The following is a 22,550-nucleotide window of genomic DNA, read 5'->3' on the forward strand; positions in this document are numbered from 1 at the left end:
AGCTCTTAATCGAACCACGCAAAAACCGCTAATCAAGAAAAAATATTAATACAGCCATACCTCCGAAATGAAAACATTTTTGAGCGTCGTTTCTAACACTTTTAATTTATATGAACAGAATTTGTTTCATGGACAGGAATTCTATTGAATTACGTCATTATTTAGAAATTAAGACATTATTTTCATCTCATTTTATTTAGATTTAATACCAAACCTTGATTTGCGGAAGAACATACTGTAACGCCGGACCAAAAATTTAATAAGGTAGGTTAGTAGGTACTTCATTTACATCGCACAAGAGCTGCGCAATGGGCTATTGGCGACGGTCTGGGAAACATACCCGAGGACAAGACAGTACAATTTTGTGAGGCCACTTCCTCAATTAAGACATAAATCTGAGGGGAAGGAAATTTTCTCCAGATCCCTGTATCCATGGTACTGCTCAGTGACCGACCACATGACTTTCGATTTCACGAGCCCGTACAATCTAAGGAAGATCATACGTACTCGGTGGGTTTAAGCGGCTTCGAGGATCGAATCCCAGCCACCTCCGAACCGGAGTCCGATTCTCTAAACACTGGGCTAACACGGGCCATTTAATAATAAGAACATGAGTTTGTTTAAAGTGACCACGCAATAATTTTGACAAAATCTTTCTTTATACTAGTATGTAAATATGATTTTTTTTTAAAATGTTAATATAAAAATCTTCTTATTTATGAACTCCTTAGTTTGTCTGATGCATTATAGTTTCTCATATGACGAGCACTACTAAATACAAAACGAAAATTTTATTAATTAAAATGCATATTTTTTAAAATTATTGGAGTAAACTGTAAAACATTGGAGATTGTAAAATTGATCATCATAAAAATCAAATCACACGAATTTCCATCACTAGTTAAATTAATATTTTGAAAAAAATAGGAAATGGTAACTCTTTGATAAATCCAGACATGTAGCCTAATTTCATGATAGAGCACTTAGGTACCTTTAAATCAACTATGTAGCATCATCTTACTTCCATCCGACAATCTCATCCTTCGCTTTTGAGTAGCGCTGAATAATTCAGTATCCGAAATTGGGGGGAAGCGTGAGAAAAAGGAAGAAGAAGGCATCGCCCCAATTACCTGGACGAAGAAGATTCTCACACCTACGCCATCACTTCCGCCCTGCCAGCAGTTCAACGCATCGCTCGCAGCCTATGGCCAATTACAGATAATCAAAATAAATTAGGGTACTACTACTCGGCCGTTAAATGAGATCGAATGAAGACAAGTTCACGTGAAACAACAACAGTTTATCGATAACTCAGTTGGGAGTTGGCTATCTTTTTTTACTATAACGATAACGTTTTATATTTATTGTAATATAAAGATTTAAAAGCAACCCTATTTTATTTTTCTATTTACTTCAACACAGATGTATTTTTAGATCTGCGTTTCCTAAGACCTGTCGTCATATAATATCACGCGGTTTTTCCAAGGATTTGTTGTCAAATGGATTGATTGATTGATTGAATGTAGAGTTTAATGGCACAAAATCCAAATGTGGACATGCTGCGCCAAACAATATGTTTATACATGTCAAAATTGAAGTGCATACTTTGTTGTTGTCAAATGGAAAAACGCTGCTTTTGAAAGGGTCAAATGGATAACGAGCGAATCTTAATATATGTACCTTTAGACAGCGCCATTTATACTAATTTTGAAAATGGCACAAAACTTCAATTTGAAGAAAGCGTTTGTGATCTAACTTTTTAATATTTAAAAAGTTACTTCATTGCATTTAGGTCATTAAAAATTGCCAAAAAATGAAAATTATTTATTGATTTTGTTAATTTTCACCTCACCAAATTGGCGATGTTATTTGTCTGTTCTAAAAGCAGGGAAAATTCGTTACGGCAAGATGGTATACATATTTTAAAAGTAGTTAAAATGGTATGTACAGTTTATAAATGGTCTGTATGCTTAGATTATAGCTTTTCCCAAAATGTTGTAACTTTTTCATTAAAGTAGATCAACTAATTCTCGATTTTTCTTGTTTAAAAAAAAAATTAGTTTTTTGCCTTATTTTAAACTTATAAAAAAATTTTGAAAGATATCTAGTTTAAAATTTATAACTAAATTAAACTAAGTTTTCCTTCAATTTTAAAGCCCACCCCTCCTTGGCCTTGGAGAAAAACCCTTGAAGAATAAACTATCAATAATAATTTTTAGCGTTAGTCCTGAAATTAACACACCCAAAAAAGTAACTGTTTTCATGACTTACTCATTTCCGCTGAAGGCATTTCTCATCACAAAGAATGAGAAATAGTCAGCACCTGTTTCAAACATCTGTTTGAGGGGATCTTTTTTCCAGGGATGTCAAGATTTACTTTTAGAAAGGATATCCTCGATTTCTTCAAACAAATCGTACTTCAAAACAGGAAAGAGAAAAAGAAAAAAATCGGGCTAAATTAAGACATGAGTTGAAACTTTACAAGTGCTATAACCAACTTAACTGAGGACAGAAGGTATTAACAGTGTTTATTGAAGCTCTTCCCAAAAGCAAAATAAAAATAGAAAAAAAGCCCCAGTTTAAGTGCTTTACAGTAGGAGCAGAGCTATAATTTTTTTAACTAGAAACTGGGTACTTCGATCGTGTTGAAATTAGTTCTGTTTTTAACCGGACAAACTCTGAGTTAATCAAGAAGGACCAATCATATTGGCGTGTAATTGCTGAATATGATTGGGAAACAAGCTTCTTGTTGCATTTATATATATTTGATCTTATCTAACAAAAGTGGGGGGAGTCAATAAACTGAAATTAGTTTTGCTCTTAGAGTTAGATTTTTTTTTCTTGATGAAATTTCTTGTCTAAATATCGATTCTTAAAAACGTTACAGATAACAGGGAGTCACATAAATGTTGCGGCAAACTTCTAGAGAATTAAGGTACATCATCCACATTAAAATTGCAGAGAAGTACAGGCACGGAAATGTCGTCATATGCGGTTAGGGACGATTACATATTATGAACTGTTTCTTCGTGTACTTCTGAACGGAGAAGTCTCCCTAAACGACATTTGTGGACATAGTTTTCAATGCAATTTTAATCCTGATAATGTGCCCAAGAAGTTAGTCGTCAAAAGAGTTGCCCAAGAAGTTAGTCAAAATGGCTAGCTAAAGCTAGTCATTTTTCTGAACCGTGTTATATATAACGTTTTTTATTTAGTCCAGCTTATTATAAGTTTACTAAAAAATTCATACTCGAACAAACTATAATTTTGTCGAATAGTAGCACTATTCTTATAACAAGCTTACTATAATTGCGACCAACTAAAGTAAAAAGGAAAATATTCAACAACAACAAAAAAGATCGAGTCGTTAAAGGCCATTGGATTGCGAATTCGGGATCTTGTATGACTAGTGAAGTAAGAACGGATGATTTAACTTTTTCTAGAAAAAAAAAAATTTATTTATTAAAAAAGCAGAGCATCTATGAACTTTTAGGAATGACATATTGTACACAACCAAACAATAAACATCTTGATTAAATCGGACAGTTTCAAGGTCGAACAGCTTAGCTCCAACAGACGTTCGAATTTTAGCTACCCCATATTACCCCACTTATCGCCATACCATTTTGCCGTACAGAATTATCTCGATAGCTTCTGTCGCGTTCCTACGCTAGGTTTGTGAAACTCGAAAAGCATGCAATGCCAGATAGGGTCTTATTCCGGTATTTGGCTGAACACTTACACACATTAACTGCAAAAAAATATTAATTAAAATTTAATTCTTTATGAGTGTGCAAATCACTCTATTCTTAAAATATCTTTAAAGTATACAAAGAACAGATAAATGACAAACTATGTGCAAAAACGACATTATTTTAGAAAAACACTAAAATAATACAGAATTCGTATTAACCAGATACAACTTGAACGAAACAAAAACTTTTCTTGCTCTGCAAATTTTATAAAATGCATGTATGTTATATTTAAATTATTATATTATACCCACAGACTATCACGAAATTACTAGCAGGAACATATCTCATAACACGGTAATAAATTGAATGTCCACTAACTAATACAGTACAAGGAATCGATGGACTATTCATCTTTAATGGAAGCAGAAATACAACGATTATAACAAATCTGGTGCCATGGAAACACGATGTAACGCATCATTAAGGAGTGAAACATCAATACATGCACCATTCCGACAAAGTAAAGTATCGAGATTTAAAGGTAAAAAAATCCAATATTTAATGACATTTTTAGCTTTAATAAAATGAAAAAAGGATTGTTTAAATTTCTCTAGTTACGCAATTGTTTACAATTATTATAAATTAGGTGTTGAAAAGGAATATACTGTTGTACACAGATTTTGAATAATGAAAAGAAAAATTTATGAAAGCTAGTAATACACTTGTAAGATGTAATTAAGTTACCTCAGACAACTGAGACTTAAGAAACATGACTAAATTAAAGTTACACATTTCTTAACAGATTTCATTTTATTGCCGACGTTGAACAGATGACAAAACTCTGAGTTTACGACTACATATGTTGAACTCCGCAGCCTTGTAAGTTTGAACCTAACCCAGAAGACAAGGGAACTCCAGGGTCAAGCGCTGGGACAAACTAGCCTTCGTAAACTTTTTGATGGAAATAATACGCATTTGCTTTATTTGCTTTACTTGGAGATGGAAACACGAAAACCCCCCACGGTAAGGGAATTCCAACCCACGATCCATCTACCACTGAGAATATTTTACTGCAGCACTGTGGTCAGTGCGAGAATCCGGACCAGAATTCGTATAGACCAGCCACCTCTGGGATTTAAACCTGGGTTACCCTATTGGGAGGCAGACGCTCTATTACCTGAGCCTCTTACTGATTTAAAAAATATCCAGATGTCTCAAAGATGAAAACTGTAAATTTCTTGTGTAAAAAATTTTTAAAAAAAATTCAAAATAACTCCTTAATAATATTCAATACTAAATTTTTCATACATTATTTCACGAGTACTTTTCAAGCGATTTCGTTGAAATTTTGGATAAGGTCATTAAATATTTAGTAGAAAAAGTCTCTTCACGTCTTACAACTAAAAAGAAAAATTCGAACCTTATTAAATTAAATAATAAAACACCCCACAAATTATTCAAAAATATTATTTCTTAGAAATTTCCCTTGGGTAAACTAATTTTATAATTAACAAGAAAAATTCTAATAGTTTTATTTTAAAATATGTAAATACATATTTATCGAAACATAATAAATGCAAACTTGCATTCATTAAAATTCATAAAATTAATATTCCAAGATAACAAAATAAATGCAAACTTGCATTAATTAAAATTCATAAAATTAATATTCCAAGATAACAAAATAAATGCAAACTTGCATTAATTAAAATTCATAAAATTAATATTCTAAGATAACAAAATAAATGCAAACTTGCATTAATTAAAATTCATAAAATTAATATTCCAAGATCACAAAATAAATGCAAACTTGCATTAATTAAAATTCATAAAATTAATATTCCAAGATAACAAAATAAATTAGCAACAAAAAAGACAAACGAACTTTATCTTTCACACGTTTGGAAGATAGTGACATCACAAAAGACAAGCAATTATGAAATGATGACTAGAATGCAAAATGGCGAAGAAAAACAAAGATGGCGTGAGAAAACAAAGCCTGATTTATACATTTATTCTTATTTTATTTCATAGTAGTAGGCATTATCTTGACATTCTTCCGGAAAACAGTGGCGAATCGAACGAATCCGTTAACAACGCTAAGTAATTATGCGGAATAACCTGCCGCTGTTCTTGGAAAACGTGTGAACGTGACAAGGGTTCCAATTTATTTTGATTCGACAAAACAGAAAATGGGGGATTATCTACGCAGTTCCACACAAAATGAGTTACGATGATTTAAAAATAAATTCATATCAAGAATTTCAACTCCGCTGATTTAGAAACGCATTTACACATATTAAAGTAAATCTTTTTCAGCAAGGTGATATTTTTTTACATGCGTAAAATGAGGCTTTATCACACATCAATACTACATGTATAGCTAATCGATTAGCTTGCCTTAGGCAGTTTTAGTATAAAGATAAAAAAATTCCATTCCAAAAAAAAAAGTTAGCGATTTCTCGCTTACACCTGAATTATATCTTCAATTAAGATCTAATTTCGAGAAGAACATTTTTCTTTTCGGTGAAGAACATTAATACAAGGAACATCGCTGAGCAAAATATACATCTCCTGTTGTTCGAAACATTTCACAAAAAAGCACTAAACGTGTTCAAACAATAGTTGTTTAACTTTAGCAGAATAACTTTGTATATTTAATATCTAGTGGTTTATCTATTTACTTCCCGATGACTTAACTATCAGGATAACAGACGCTATAAATAAATATACATTTATAAATTTTGCTACCTGTATCGAGATCAAATCGTGAAAAAGCTCGTAGATAATGACGAAGACACAGATATAAAATAGGGACGAAAGTTATGCAATGGAAACAACAGCATGTTATTGCATTTCTCAAAATTTGTACTTCTAGAAAATGTCTAAAAAGATTCTTAAATAATGTCTGATATTTTCAAACTTTTCCGGATAAAAAATTTTATTTTTATTTTTCAAATCGTGTTCAAGGATAGCAGTGATTTAGTTTCAGCAAATTTCATGGGTCATTTTCTAAATAATATTAAATAGTGCTAAGAAATGTATGTGTTTGGTTTCAAAATTGACAGATTATAAAGATTTGTAATCCGAATTCTATCATATATTGTGAAGCAGCACTTCAAAGTTTCATCTGGCAATCAAACTGGCTTTGATGTTTTTCATCCAGCTTTCTTTCACTTTGGAATATTCGATATGATTTGGAATATTTCAATATCATATTTTTTTTTCTACGTTTCAAATTAATTTGAGACCAGCAATATGTATATTTTTCGTATATTTGTATGTATATTTCGACAAGGATTTTAAACATATATAATTAATGGATGTGAGTAGGGAACATACAGTACTTATGATGTTAAAAATAATTTTTCCTTTAACCTGCTTAAATCCTATTTCCTTACCACTTTAACAATTCTATTTTTCTTAGGGGGTGATGGGGCTACAACGTCGTCAGCGTTAGCATTTAGGATAACAATTTATAAATAGGTCAAACAATTACTGCATATTCTCCTGAAATTCGGGCTTTGAATAATGGCAGAAAATTTAATTTAATACGCAGCTTAAAAGAAAGTAAATTCATAAATGCGTTAAAAAAATCTTCTTAAAAATACGATTAAGTAAACTCAATTTTTCCCAGTTATTTTTACCTATAGCATAAATTATAAATTTCATTTTTTAACATTTTATTACTTTTGTAGAATATTTGTCCACATTATCCACTCTAATAATTAGATATTATCGACAGAGGATTTTCTACTAGTTAGCAGATATGGCGATATTTTTACTTTCGTTACTTCTAACGAAAGTAGATGCAAAAAGTAAATACTTTTTACTTGTAACGATAAGTAAGAATAAAAAGTATGTACTTTTACTAGCACTTCGTTACTTTTAAAATTTAACACCTTTACTTGTTTTTCCGATACTTTTTTTTTGGGGGGGGGGGAGTACAAGTATTTGTAACGAAAGTGTTAATAGAAATCGTTACTTTCTTTTGAAAGTTTTTAAAAATTTACCTAAAAAAATATGTTATTTAATTTTTTTATTTTAATTTATAAATTTAATGCATGTTACATTCTAACTTACTACTTTTTCCAAACACCTTTGAGGATTTCATTTTCCTGACAGGGAGAGAGCGGCTCTTTTGAACACTCAATAACTTTTTATAAAAGTCACAACAAATTCAAAAGAAAAAAAAACAAAATTTCTAAAGATTTCGTAGTTTTAAAATTAACATGCTTTGAAACACATTTATATGCTAACATTAAATTTTGATTTCTGGCTTGGTTTTCGGATATTTTCAACGTTGATTATTTCAATGAATTTTGTAACATTTAAATTAAATAAAAAAAGAAATATTTTTTCTCGCATTTTTTAAATAAAAATTAATGTTATTTTGAATTTTTGATTTCCTCGAAATGTGCTTTTAAATTATCACTTTTTTGTTTTGTACTTGTTTACTCGTTAATTTTTAAAATCAAAACATTTAACTCATTACTTTTGCTACAGCCTATTGCATACCTGCCAACTTCTAAGCATTTGGCGTAAAATATTATTTTTATATTTAAAGTGGTAGTAAATATATACTATTTTTTTCTTTTATAAACTTATTTTTTAAATGATTTCGATCACCACTATTCTTAAAATTAAGCATATACCTTAATATGTGTTACTATCACGGTTGTCAGCTAAAGCCTTTTGAAATATAAAAAAAATTTTTGCTTACAATTTAAATTTTAATTCTATTTTACTACCACTGGGAATAAACATAATGGAACGGATAAAAAGTTGGCAGGCTTGCTATTGTAATTAATATTTGTAGTAAAATATAAAATCCCAAAAAAACTAGCTAGAAAAAAAATTATTTCGATTCAAATTCAGAAATTTATCAAATTAAAAAAATTTCAATGATGAATAACTTTCTCTTAGAATTAAACAGCTGGAAATATGAAAAATTATTATTTAGAAGTAAGCAGAGTTTGGAAGATTTAACTTTTAAAGAGGAAGGGCATATTTCATAAGCATAAATAATTAAAATGCTGAATTTAATATTTATCACTTATTTAGACCCAAATTGAAACAAAAAAGAAGAAAAGTATGAAAAACATGTTTGATAAAAATTCCTCGTCAAAGTGAAAAACAAAACCATGTAACAATATGTATGACAAAATATTATCAAATTCTGTTCAATATGTTGAACGCTCTGTTTCAGGAAAATATTGAGTTTTAATTAAAGAACTGAATCAGTTAAAGCACGTGCATAAATACGTTATTCAGTCACGTGATTTGAAAGAACACCTGACTTGAATATTCTGCAGAAATTCTTTCACAGAATGTGTTACTTTCTGTAGACAATAAAGCAGTACTCAAATTGAAAAAGGAGAAGAAGAAAAAAATAAATAAATAAAAAAAAACTCTCTGCGACACAATACGTTTATCTAACTTTAGGTCACAAACAATAGGAGGTGGTCAAGGACTTACGAGGGGGGAAAAATGAAAAGAACTAAACAAATAAATCGATATAATGATGTATATCGGAACAATCATATCTTCGTCTTTGAAAAACGCGATTACCTGTGCACTTTTCAAAACATTAGTGTGATATTTCAGAATTTTTAAAAATGGATTTTAAACATCTAAGGGGTAAGTCAAAAAGGCTTTTAAAAAAAATAAACAAAAATTTTTAAATTGTTTTTCATTTATGGGCTGTTCCATATTGTTACGTAAGCACCTGTTAGCTTAAATTTTGCAGACAAAAGGGGGGAGAAGGGGTAAGAAAAATGCTTGCAAAGACATAAAAAATCCCCTAATTTTTAAAAATGCTTCAAAATGTTTTTTAAAAAAATGGGAAATTATACTAGAGTTACACAAATAATATATAAAATTTTTTGGAAGAAAAAAAGTTCGGTGAAAAAAAACTATTTCAAAGAGTTTTGGAGATTAGAAAAAACGACATTAGTTTTACAAATAATATTCTTATTAAAATTTTATAAAATGAACCAAAGTGAGAATTATTTTAAGCAGCTACATTTTTTATTAGAATTGAATTTTAAAATTATTTGTTCAGTTAAAGTTAAAGCAGAAAACAAGGGAAGGGACTTGACGACTTTCTTGCGTAACTCATGAGATTTTTGATTTTCTTTATTTTTGCTGACCAAATAGATGCCTCAACTTGCCAAAAAAAAAAACATTTAGAGTACTTTTTTTGGACTTTGTACCCTTGAACTCTATATTCTATTCAATTCAATTCAATGCCTATACTTTGCGGTTTTGACATAGATTCTAAAATAATATGTAGGGCAGTCATTACGAATTACCCTATACAAAGAGGAGGTAGTAATTGCAGAAAACCTTTTGTAAATTAAAATATCTTTTTAGAATAAAAAGCATTAGCGTAATATTTGAAAAACCCAATATTTCTTTATGCATTTAAACTGGCTTAAAAATTATTTTAATAACATAAAACTCTCTAACTCTTAGTTTCAGAACAGGAAAAATATATCAAGTACTGCAGCTTTCATTTTTTTCATTGCGCAACCATTATCTGCATATGACCAAAGAACTTTAAAAGCGTTTTTCTCGAAGATTCAATTTTTAAGTTAACCAAACCCAATATTAATATAATACTTCATCGACGGAATTCAAATTTAAACTGTATATTTAAAATACCATTCTTTCAGAAATACGACGGTTTATTTCACGCATAGTTTTTTCGCATTAAAAAAAAGCAATTGATTTTTAAGACAATCATTCTGGATACATAAGGTTTAATATTTAAAGGAAAAACTACAGACACACAAAAATTCAAAAAATGTTTTACATTGTTTTTATAAATAACTAATTTCCTCTAACTAAACTTCGCTCTAATTAACTTCAAATGCTTCACATTTAGTCATGCAAAACAAATCTAGCGTTCACAAAGATTATTTGTTAGACAATTTCTATAGAGTGATTGAACAGGAATAGTAAAAGTGTTTTTAGTAAGTACCAAGAGAAAAGTCCATTATTATTTCAACTAGCAATATAATAACTAATTATCAATATTCAAATTTATTAGTAATATACAAAAAAAAAAATTTAAAAAGTACCNTGTGAAGGGTCCGTTTTTAAGTTAAAATATTCTGTGAAGGGTCCGTTTTTAAGTTAAAATATTCTGTGAAGGGTCCGTTTTTAAGTTAAAATATTTTGTGAAGGGTCCGTTTTTATGGAAAGATATTTTGTGAAGGGTCCGTTAACGGATCCAAATTTCTTCTAAACAGACCCCTGCTATTAGGTGACCCGCGTTCGAATTCCAGCAATGGCTGGTCGGTACGAATTCTGCATCCGACTTGGACCGACCACAGTGCTGACATGAAATATTTTCAGTGGTACAGATCATGGGTCCGTGAGAGGTTTTCGCGGTTTCCGTGTAAGGCAAATGCCGGGTTAATTCCAGCAAAAAGTCCTCTACGAAAGCAAAATTTACGCTTTTTCCTACCAATGCAAACGCGATTTCAAATTACACGTTGCGATTCCTATTTACGAGATATAAGAGCACACTGTTTCGCATTTTCAAGATTTTATATCAAATATAACGTTTCGTATTCACGCGATTTAAAAGCTACTACGTATTATGATTCGTTTTCAGGTGGCTTAAAAATTATACAACGGAATTCGTATCAACGCGATTTTAAAATCAAGCACAGAGATTCATATTCACACAATTTAAATAAATAAAATATCGCAACGATATTTTTAATGCTTCCTTACATAAAAAATGCTTCCCTACATACATTTTTTTTCTTGCTCAAATTTCAGGTTTTGTTTCAAATATTTAAAAATTGTTTTTGTGTATAAAATTTTTGATTTTTATTTCCAGGTTACCAAACTCGTACATGTGCTATAAATCAATATAAAATTCTATAAAAATAATTTTTTTTTAAACCGTGATTTTCAAACAAATCTTGTCAAGAGTTAATCAATGCGTGCAGAAAGTTTTTTAATTGAGATTTTGTATTCGCAGAAAAGTTTTTCATTTTATCTAAGTTTTGATATGGACGTCAAGCTCATTAATGATAATACTTCAACAATAATATTCGCTTGTACTTTTTTAAATAAATGTCTGAAAAACCTAAGTAATCAGACTCAGTACAACTGACAGATTAACGTCGATTTTGTGCAGTTGACTTATCTTTCTCTGAATCTCTTCGTTTTTTTTAAATCAAAGGTACAGATAAACCTTGTTTTTAATTTTTTTTTTTTTCGTTAGGTACGTTACAATTTTTAACAACACTTTACACAAGTTAAAAAAATTTTACTGTAAATTGCAAAATATATCAATGTATCGTATTCTGATAAAAAAAAATTTTTTTTTTTTGATAATTAAAATTAAGAAAACGCGTTCAAATATATTAAACATTTTAGTCTCCTATTCACTGTCACTCGTCAACCCCCATGATCGTTTTGCAAATAATATTTTTTATTTATTTTTTTGGCGAAAAACAGATTTGTAAAACAAAATCAAAATTATTCAATTAATAGATCACAAAATTTTTATTTAATTTTTATTAAATTATTACGATACATTAATACTTTTTCCTCTGTGATAAATAGCTTACAGTAAAAATTTAAACTTGCGGAAAATGTGAGAACTAATTGTAACGTATTTAAAAAATAAGAAAACAAGGTGTATCGACAATTAAGACAGACCTTATTTTCTTCAATGATTCATAGTCAAAAAGAAGAATTTTTTTCCCCTGACTTTCCCTGTCAATTTACATTTAAAAAAAATCGAAAATTTAATGAATTTATATTTAATATGTGAGTTAAATTACTTTTAAAGACTAGACAATTCATTAAAAAAAATGAAAACTAAATTCAACAAGTACCTCAGAGTGAATGATTAAACTTAATTATTTAAATAATCTGATTTTCTGAAGAAAAAATTTATCGATTTAAAAATTTAATGTAAAAATCAACGATTTAGACAATTTGTTAGGTTTTAAATTTTTAGCAGTGAGAAAAAAATAGATTATCTTTATAAAATAATACAAAAAATTCAAGTTTCTCTAACTAAAACAGCATTTTTAAATGTATAACAATTACTTTAAGCATTGGCACTTAGAATTCACAATAAACAGATATGCAAACATTTCGGCTACTTGATCTTAGAAAAGCTCAGGTTTCTAATTGACTGTATTTTAGATTGCCGCGTTTTAATAAAAAAAAAATTATCAGGAGCTTTAAAAAATCTTTCTTAATTCTTCTAAATCAAAATCTTAATCTAAAGTCTTAATTCTTCTTTAATACCGAAAATCTCTGATTTCAATATAACACTTAAAGATGTTAAGTAAAATAAGCAGGAAAGGAACACAGTATACATAAAGTCATATTACAAATGTAAGTTAGCGAATGGACCTTGTTAAATTTGCATTAAGTACAGAATTGTTAATTCAATACAACCAGCGTAGGTATATACTCAAATATGAAAAAATTACAAAGCTGAGAAATTCATTAAGTAAATTTTAAAAAAAAACTTTGGTTTAAAAAAATGCCTACTTCATTTAAAAATTTAATATTTTACTATAATCTGTAAATAGTTAAATATTTCTTTAATCAAATAATTAAGAAAAAAGAAATACTTAATAGCAAACAATAATCAATATTCCGCATAAAAAAAAAAAGATAGAGAGAGAATACATAGAAGTTCACTTAACATTTGCCAGAAAACTGTATACAAATCGAAAAGTAAAAATAAATATGTCTTATACACTAATAGTTTATAAAATTGAGTTATATTTGAGAGTCAATGTAATACAATCAAATGTGAATACAGGCTTAAAAATACAAACGATGTGTCTCATGCTTATTAGCAAACGATAAATATGTTCCATAAAAAAACGGACACAGATGATCTCTTTACTGTTGCCAGAAAATTGAATACAAATCGAAACGTATAAATAAATACGTCTGGTTAAAAAAGAAACTAATGGACAAACTTAAAGAGACAGGCACATGGTTGGCCATGCATTTTAAAAATCCTTGCTTTGGAAATGGTCCAAGAAGACCCAGAAGTTGGAAAAAGTCAACGTCGCGGAAAGCTGAAAGGATTCAATATGATTTAGAACTGCTCCAAGCACTTTTTTTTTTCTTCCTTTTTCTGGAAGAAACGTGACTGCTGGAAACAATGACAGAGACCCGAATTGTTTTTGTAACCATAAAAATTGTAGGTTTTGTTGTAAACAGTACCTCTGCACAGTTCGTTCCCCTGATTTTTTTTTCTTTTTTAAATTTGATACCGGATAAGAAATGACATTCACAGCATGATTTAAACGATTTGAATGAAATCATTTTTAGAAAGATCACTGATTTAAAATATTTACAGTAGAAAAATATATGGTCAGGATATAATAAGCATTAATTCCCATATAGCCTGACATATTTGTCAACAAATAGGGTGAAGCGAGAAATCATAAAATATTATGAATTTAGTAACAATACTTCAAAAGGCATATCATGCGCAAAACAAAGTATCATTCTTGGACAACGCGATAATTATCGAATACGATAACGCCACGAATATTAGCGATAATGATGATTTTTAAATGCAATGTTATCGCAAACATTGATAAATCTCATTGGGTAATAAAAACATAAACAAATGATACTAACACCATATAATGAGTATTATAATCATATAGGACTCCATTAGATCCAGCAATCTTCAAACACTTGACGATCAGGGGTGATTGTGAGCCCAAGTCAAATTTCCGGAAAATTTGACTTGACGGAAAAATGAGTAATGGAAAAAAATTTAAACAAGGTTTTTTTCCTTTTTCTCAATCTTTCTTAGTTTACTTAAAATATATTTAAAATTTTACACATACTTATACCAATTACACATACCTATGATAACCTGGAGAAGTAATTGAAATTTACAAATGTCTTTTTTCTTGGGTTTATGGTTATAATAACTACTTATTGATAAAAAAATTAATATTAATCTTGAATATAAAGCTTATAAAGTATCTGCCTCTCCCTTACAAACAAATAAAAAATACTGCGTTAAGATCCACCTTTCAAAATTTGATTTCCGGAAACTTTTGTGATCAGTGATTTTTTGAAACGTCTGGACCTTCGATCTCCGAATCACGGTTAGCGAAAAGTCCGGAAATCCGGATTTTTTCCGGAGCACAATCAGCCCTGCCGTTACTTCATAATCATTCTGTACATAGCATCAAAAAGTTAGAACTTCCCCTACAATAACAAGAATTTATTTCTCAGAAAAAAAAATTATTTCCTACTGTAAAAGAAAGGTCACCTGATGCGGAAACAAAAAATAAGTTGGTTACTTTGTGAGGTAGAATTTATTTTAGAGAGAAATAGCAAACAAAAGGTCAACTAGAACAACAACAAAATGGATTCATTTTTACGTCAAGGATGATTCTTAAATCCATAATTGAGGGGATGGGGGAGAGAAAGCTATTTTAACAACAATGCAAATCGTGCAAACGTTTTCAAATAACACGAAAGCCCTTCGATAACATCATATTCTTGGAAATATCTTTTTGTCGGAACTATTTGAAAGAAAGATCAGATTAGGTCAGTTCGAATTTTCGTAAACTTTCATTGCAAAATTTTAGAAGACCACAGGTTTACATTTGAGATTTAAAGCTATTAAGTTATGAGATCGCTTAACATAAATGGTTTAATTGAGGATTTCACAATTTTAATTCTGCTTTTCGAAGGTTCCTGCCAGCAAATGAATTCTATATTGATAATTATAGTAACAATTCACTGTTTTTTCTGTCTATGCTGCTAATAAAAATAAATGGGGCCAAATGTCACAATAAAGTCAGCAGTTTTTTTTTTTTTTTAAATCAAATGCAACTGTGATGAAAACATTTTAATAAATGGAAATTTATCCAAGCTAAAATATGTAAACTCATGAAAATATGCAAAAAGTTTGAATTTTTGATTGAGATAGTAAGACTGTCCTTCGATTTTTGCTATCTCTTATTTTGAGTTTTTTATTTTAAAAAAATTAATGTTTTTTATGTTGAAAAGGCATTTTAAAAGTAAGTAAGCATTTGAAGTTTATGCATGGATGTATGCCACAAAATTTTAAATTTGAAAAAAAAAAAAAAAAAAAAAAAAACGAAGAGAGTTGCTAATATTTTTAATGGCTACCAGAAATTTCTGCTGGCTACCAATATTTTTTTAATTCTTTTAGCCCTGGTCATACATATTCGTAATTACTTTTATATCCTGTTTTACTTTACTTTAATGAAATCAGATAAACAAAGCCAACTAAATCACGATATGTTGCTGAAAAGTAAGTATATAAAAGCAATAAAAGTCCAAAAGTAATAGAATATTAGTAACGCATAAAATGGTACTTCATACATAACTATTAGTAAAGTCACATAACTTTAATAAGCTATAATGAAATGAACTGGGTTCAAATCCGAGTGACGGCTGGTCGATATAAACTCCGAACCCGGTTCGCACCGACAATAGTGCTGATGTAAAATATCCTCAGTGGTAGACGGATCATGGGTTGGAGTTCCCTTGCTGTCAGACTAATTGCGGGTGGTTTTCCTCTCCAAGCAAAGCAAATACTGGTACGTTTCATTGAAAAGGTCTCCACGGAGGTAAAATTTCTCCCAATACTGAATCCAGGAATTTCCTTGTCTTCTGGATTGGGTTCAAATTACACGATTCGCACAGACCGACCACAGTACAAACGTAAAATATCCTCAGTGGTAGACGGATCATGGGATGTTTTCATTTTTTTCCTCTTCATGTAACGCTCATGCGGGTTAGTTCCATCAAAAAGTCCTCCGCGAAGGTAAAATTTCTCCCAATACTTGATCTAGGAGTTCCTTGTCTTCTGGATTGCGTTCAAATTACAAGGCTACGGAGTTTAACATTGATAGCCGTAAACCTAAAAAATTGGGTCGACTTTTTAACGACGGTTATAAAATAATATAAATAAATTATATAGTAAATCCATCCGGTCGAGAATCGGTAACATTTTTAATGATCGAGAAAAACAGGCCAATCATAGAAAAGTTGAGAAAATGGAATTTTAGTCAAATCTGGGAGAAAATAATAATAATAATTCATGAAATCACACGAACGCGAAAATATTACCCGCATGACACACTTCTAAAAACTTGAAACATTTTTCATTCAGGTTGAGAAAAAAAAAGTTTTATTTCAATGACATCCTTGCCTGAGGCAAAATCAACTATTTAACTCGCCCCCGATTTTTAAAGAATTGAAAAAACTGCCACCAAAACAAAGTAAAACATATCTATCAAATACTAACATTACAACAACGAAATATAAATTTCACTATCTGGGTCTTCTGCTATTAGATGCACCAAATTTATTATTATATATTGCATATATTCGAATCAACTTATGAACCGCAACTAACGACAAGAGCTTTGATGTTCAAATGAAGCGTGGGATTTGGAAAAATAATAACGGCAAATAAGCCTGTTTAAATGATTCACCAAGGTGAATAATGCTAAGTAGTGAGGTATATGTTGGAGGAAAAAAAACAGCCGCATTCAAAAATTAACGTCAATCACTGCCAGATGCACAAGCATTTGCAAACACGCGAAGCCCCAATTTAAAAAAGATTGGCAGAAAAAATAAATCAGTTATTTTGGCTGATAAGTTTGTTTATACAGCAATTTTACAGGAAAACAATGGTCCAATTATACAGTCTGAAAAAATTAAAGAGAGATTATTTTTTTTTTTTATCTTTTGATCATGGACTTAAAATCTTTATCCAAAAAAGAAATAGTCTTCATAATTTAATAGTAAAAATTGCGTCACAAAATCATGCGACTTGCTTGCAATATACATTAGAAAGAAAAGAATTTGTTACAGCATCCGCAGTACATAGGATTGAATATATGGCGTAACTTAATAATTTCAAAATTCTAGTTGCTTATATTTAATACAATGTACTTATTACATCAAATTAAAATTATGAAACTACAGGGCAGTCCTTACGCAGAAGCGAGCATTTTCAAATCATCGATTACAGCCATGTAAAAGAAATCATACGACTTACACGTCACAAAATCATAGGACTTGCTTACAATAATATGCATTAAAAAGAAGAAGAAAAATGTTACAGCATCCCCCTTACATAGGATTGAATAAATGGTGAAACTTACATATTTAAAATTCTAATTGCTTATATTTAATACAATGTTGCTTACTTAATTACTTACATAAAACTATAAAATTGCAGTGGACTGCATGCAGTCCTTACGCAGTAGCGAGCATTTTCAAATTATATAACATAGCTATGTAAATAACTTAAGTATCATTTGACAGTGTCTGATTCATTAGAACTAAGAGGCCTAGCACCCCCTTATTGCTACAAATATATATATATATATTTTTTTTTTTTAACCTTTTTTCTTAAGAAATGTCTATTAGAATAATGAGTTAACAAAAATTGCAATAAATATAAGATCAAAATTACTAAAATATCGTAATTTACTTACGTTGAAAATAATTTAAAGGCACTTAATAAGTAACAATTTTTTTTTTTTTTAAATTTATGACTAGGGGCCCCTCATTTCTAGATCAGGCCCAGATCATTTAAAATGTTTTATTTTTACTGTCTATATAAAACTAATTGCCGCACACGAAACCTAATTACAGAAGGCAACAGTCTTGACCACAGGACACAACTGGCCAACTGAGAGTCGCTGCCGTTTTTTGCTTGCAATGGAAAGAAAGCTCAGAGGTATTTCTTTCAGAAATATGCAGGCATAGATTAATAGTTAAGCCAATATCGACCTATATACTGCCAATATAGCTTATAGCGGCTGAATAAGGAATTTAAAATATCGGGTGAATCTAACAATTCCATATAGGACCGATATTGGTTGTAAACAGTCTGTAAAATATCAGGTGAAACTAACAATTCTATAAAGGACCGATATTGGTTGTAAAGTGTCTGCAAAATATCAGGTGAAACTAACAATACTATATAGGACCGATATTGGTTGTAAAGTGTCTGTAAAATATCAGGTGAATCTAACAATTCTATATAGGACCGATATTGGTTGAATCAGGTCATATCGGGTGAATCAGACCATTCTACACAGGGCCCATATTGGAAAATATCGCATATTTAGGCAGGATTTGTGAATATTGGACCAATGGGGGTCAAGTTATTTTGCTACTAGGGCAGTTATTTAATTAAAAATGTTTTAAAATTGACATTGCATTCAAATGAAAACTGGGCCTACTTTGAGATTCACATGAATAAAGCACCATTCTATTCACGTTGTAATTTTTGTGGCCATAATAAATAACGGCCATTTGTAGCCTTATTGATCCAAGATTCGTGAATATTGGTCCAATAAGGGCCCAAGTTATTATGCTGCTAGGGCACCCACGAAACGTAACACAATAGACCAGATGTTCGTATCCATATCATTTGGAAACTCTACGGAAATTAGTTTTGAGACACAGAAGACTACTGTGTCTCAAAATGAACAAAAGAGTTTTGCTCAGTACTAAAATGTAATGAGAGTATTGTTTTTCCTTGATGGCCTCCATTTAGCAGCAAAAATAAGCTAGAGAAAAAATTTTCAGTAAAATTGTCTCCAGCTCAGCGCATAAATCTTTTTTTAAATATGAAATTTTTTAAAATTGTAAAACTCAGACACTATTTCACCAATTTCGTTCACATTCTGCATTTTGAAATTACATATTTTAAAAAGTAAAATGGTACACCTTTCAAAATTCTTTCGGCTTTATCATTAAACAAAATAAAAAAATCATCATCAAAAAGTATTTTTTGCATGGAAATTATTTTTAAATAAACCATTTTTTTAATTGTCGTGCAAAAATAGTTCGATTCGCTTAAAAAGCTCTTCGAGCAATAGCAAATTTAAAACAAATTAATCTTTTCTTTAAAATAAATTAAAATAAGCATTAATTTGAAGAAAAAAAAGATATTCTAAATCAGAGAATGAACATTTATGTGTTTGATTTTGTAATTTAAAATATCGTGTGCAATAATTAATTAGCATGCTTAAGATTATCCCCTTTTAAATTGAGCATTAGTAGTGAAAATTCGATCATTATATCAAACGTTATTTTAAGTTGTGTTTTTTTCCTGCATAGGTTATTAGTTTTAAAGTAAGATGGAAATTAGTTGAACATGAAAGTAAAGATAAGATTTTCTTTTTTTAAATAAATGGAGTAGGTCTACTATTCAAATGAAGTCTTCATCTATCCTCAAAAAATAAGTTCTGATAACAAAATTTTTGTCTTAATTCATGTAATTGAACTCACTTGTGTTGATCAGCAATTTTTAGATCAACTTTCAATATACTTAAATCTTTGCTATTTGGGCTGACTAATTGAAATGAATGTCAAGATTAAATTTGTTTTCAAATATTATATCTACTAATTGTTAAAAGAGTTATGAAAACTGATAAATAATTCTTTAAAATTATTGAGAAGTACTTTGATATTGCGCATCATAACACTGCAATTTGAGACATTTATTATTTCAAAGAGTTTATTTTCAAATCCATGAAATACCCAAATCAAAAACATCATTTTTTCCCCCTCAAACTGCCCAGGTGAATAAAACCAACTGATTGCTAATGAGGAGCCAACAGTATCTATTCAGGCAGTAGAGTAGCTGATGCTCTAAAGCTGAAATTATTGAGCTAACTTGAAATATGCTCAAAACTACACAACATTTTTAAAATATGCAATATTTTCCTTAAAAATTTTAAAAGGTAGAATGCACTTTAACAAGATATGTTAAAATAAACTTATATCTTTTTCATAATATTTTTAAGGACCAAGATTTTTAGATGTAAGTAAGGTAAAAAAAATATATAACTAATATATTAGTTACATAATAATATATTTTAATATATATAAATATATAACTCTTAAAAAGTACACTTTACAAGTTATATGGTTTATAAATCACATTAAATCATCATTATGAAAGCATAATTAAAAAATATATACACCTATTGGGAGTATATTCATGTATGTTAGTTGCGCATGTGTTTATGTACTAAATTCCATATGTGTATTAAAAAAAAAAATTTAGATAAAGCTACTGGGTTAAAAAAAAAACAGCAGGTAATTCAAACTGTAACTGTATTTAAATTAAATGGCACAATCTCATTAAAATTATAATCTTAAATAAACAAATGCAATTTATTAACTGATTAGCTAACTAAAAACAACAAAATGATTGCTAAATATTTATTGCAATCTTCCATTAATTTATCAACAAAAACAATAGGTAAATCAACCTAACTGATATGAAACAATTGTGAGATAGATCAAAAATATTAACCAGATAAACTTTTGATAGTGCATGGCTTTTTTTATGAGATACATAAAATATGAATATGTGATAAGAAAAATTTTCTATGACAGAAATGAAATGACACAGGGGTGGTGTAAAAAGAACTTTTAAATTTTGGTTGCACCTACACATTGAAATAAGAGAGCACAAATGAATCATTAAACAAATGGAGTCTGTGATGATGTTTTGTTTTCTATAGCAATTTAAACAGATACATGTTTTCATGCCTTCAGTCTGATTCATTTAATACATTTCTATACAAATATTTCATTCATATTGGTAATAAGAAAATATGTTGCAAAACTTGTGACTTTATTGGCCAATAACTAATTCATAGCCATTAAAACTCACTATTCTTTATCTGTGTATAAAAAAATCCTAGAAAAAGAAATTTCAACAAAATTGCTCAGCGCTCACCATAAAATTTAAAAACCATGTTTTTTTAAAAAAAAACATATAATTAGATGTAAGAAACATTTACTATTTTTTATTTATTTTATTACTCAGCTTAGAAAATACAAAATTTAATGAAAATAACTTCATTTTGCCAGATTATTAAAATAAAATAAAAAATTTAAATTATCTTTGAAAAATATATAGAATTTCGTTGCCAAAAATTTTGAAATAGTTGTGTTAAAATTATTAATATTTGAAGTGTGTACTTTCCCAATCAAATTTTTTTTAAAATATATTTAATTTATTGCTTTCGATGAATAAAATATTTTGAAAAAGCATATTTTTGACAGCTTATCATTAACAAACATATGTCTTTGAAACAATATTGAATTTCATATGCAGTACTTAAGAAACTTTCTAAACACTACTTTTTTCACTATCACTGGGAGGAGATTCATTTATTATTCCTATTTTTATCTAATTCAAAGTTTTACTCAGTAAAAGAACACTATAAAAGCAACATATCTTTGGAGCTTATTGAGAACAGTGAAGAAATACGTACAATAATCTTTTAAAATAGCACATTGAATGTCATTGTCAAAATTTAAGCTTGCAATGGGTATATAATAGTTCCATAATTTTTCATTTCAACTATACTATGTTTTTTTGGCTAAAATTAGGACTAAGAAGCATGTTCTATTTCAGTACTACTATTTTATTGCTTCTAATTAAAAGCTTTGAGAGTAACACATGTTTAACAGCTTTACAAAAGATACATGTGTAAATAATCTTTGAAACAGCACTGCCTCCATTCTGAAAAATTAAGTTTGAAATAAGCTTGTTGATTTGATGATTATCAATTTCAACTCTACTAGTTTTTTACTGAAACCAGGACAAAGAATTATGTTCCATTTTATTATTATTTTATTGCTTCTAGTTCACAAGAAACTTTGATTTTAAAAAATTTTTCACAACTTATCAAAAGTTGTGTAGTAATCATTGCAACAGCATTGATTTCACTTTCGAATACTAAGTTTAAAATGTGACAGGACAAAGAATTATGTTCTAGTTTACTATCTTTTATTGCTTCTTGTTTA

The 22,550-nt window shown here is 29.3% G+C and overlaps 1 protein-coding gene across 6 annotated transcripts in view; it reads right to left on the bottom strand.

Moving 5' to 3' along the window:
* LOC107448091 (rab11 family-interacting protein 4B) overlaps positions 1–22,550 on the bottom strand; it is a 120,288-nt gene that overhangs the window by 96,907 nt on the left and 831 nt on the right. The window lies entirely within an intron of this gene.

This window comes from Parasteatoda tepidariorum, chromosome 8, assembly GCF_043381705.1.
Source record: "Parasteatoda tepidariorum isolate YZ-2023 chromosome 8, CAS_Ptep_4.0, whole genome shotgun sequence".
NCBI classification, from domain to species: Eukaryota; Metazoa; Arthropoda; class Arachnida; order Araneae; family Theridiidae; genus Parasteatoda; species Parasteatoda tepidariorum.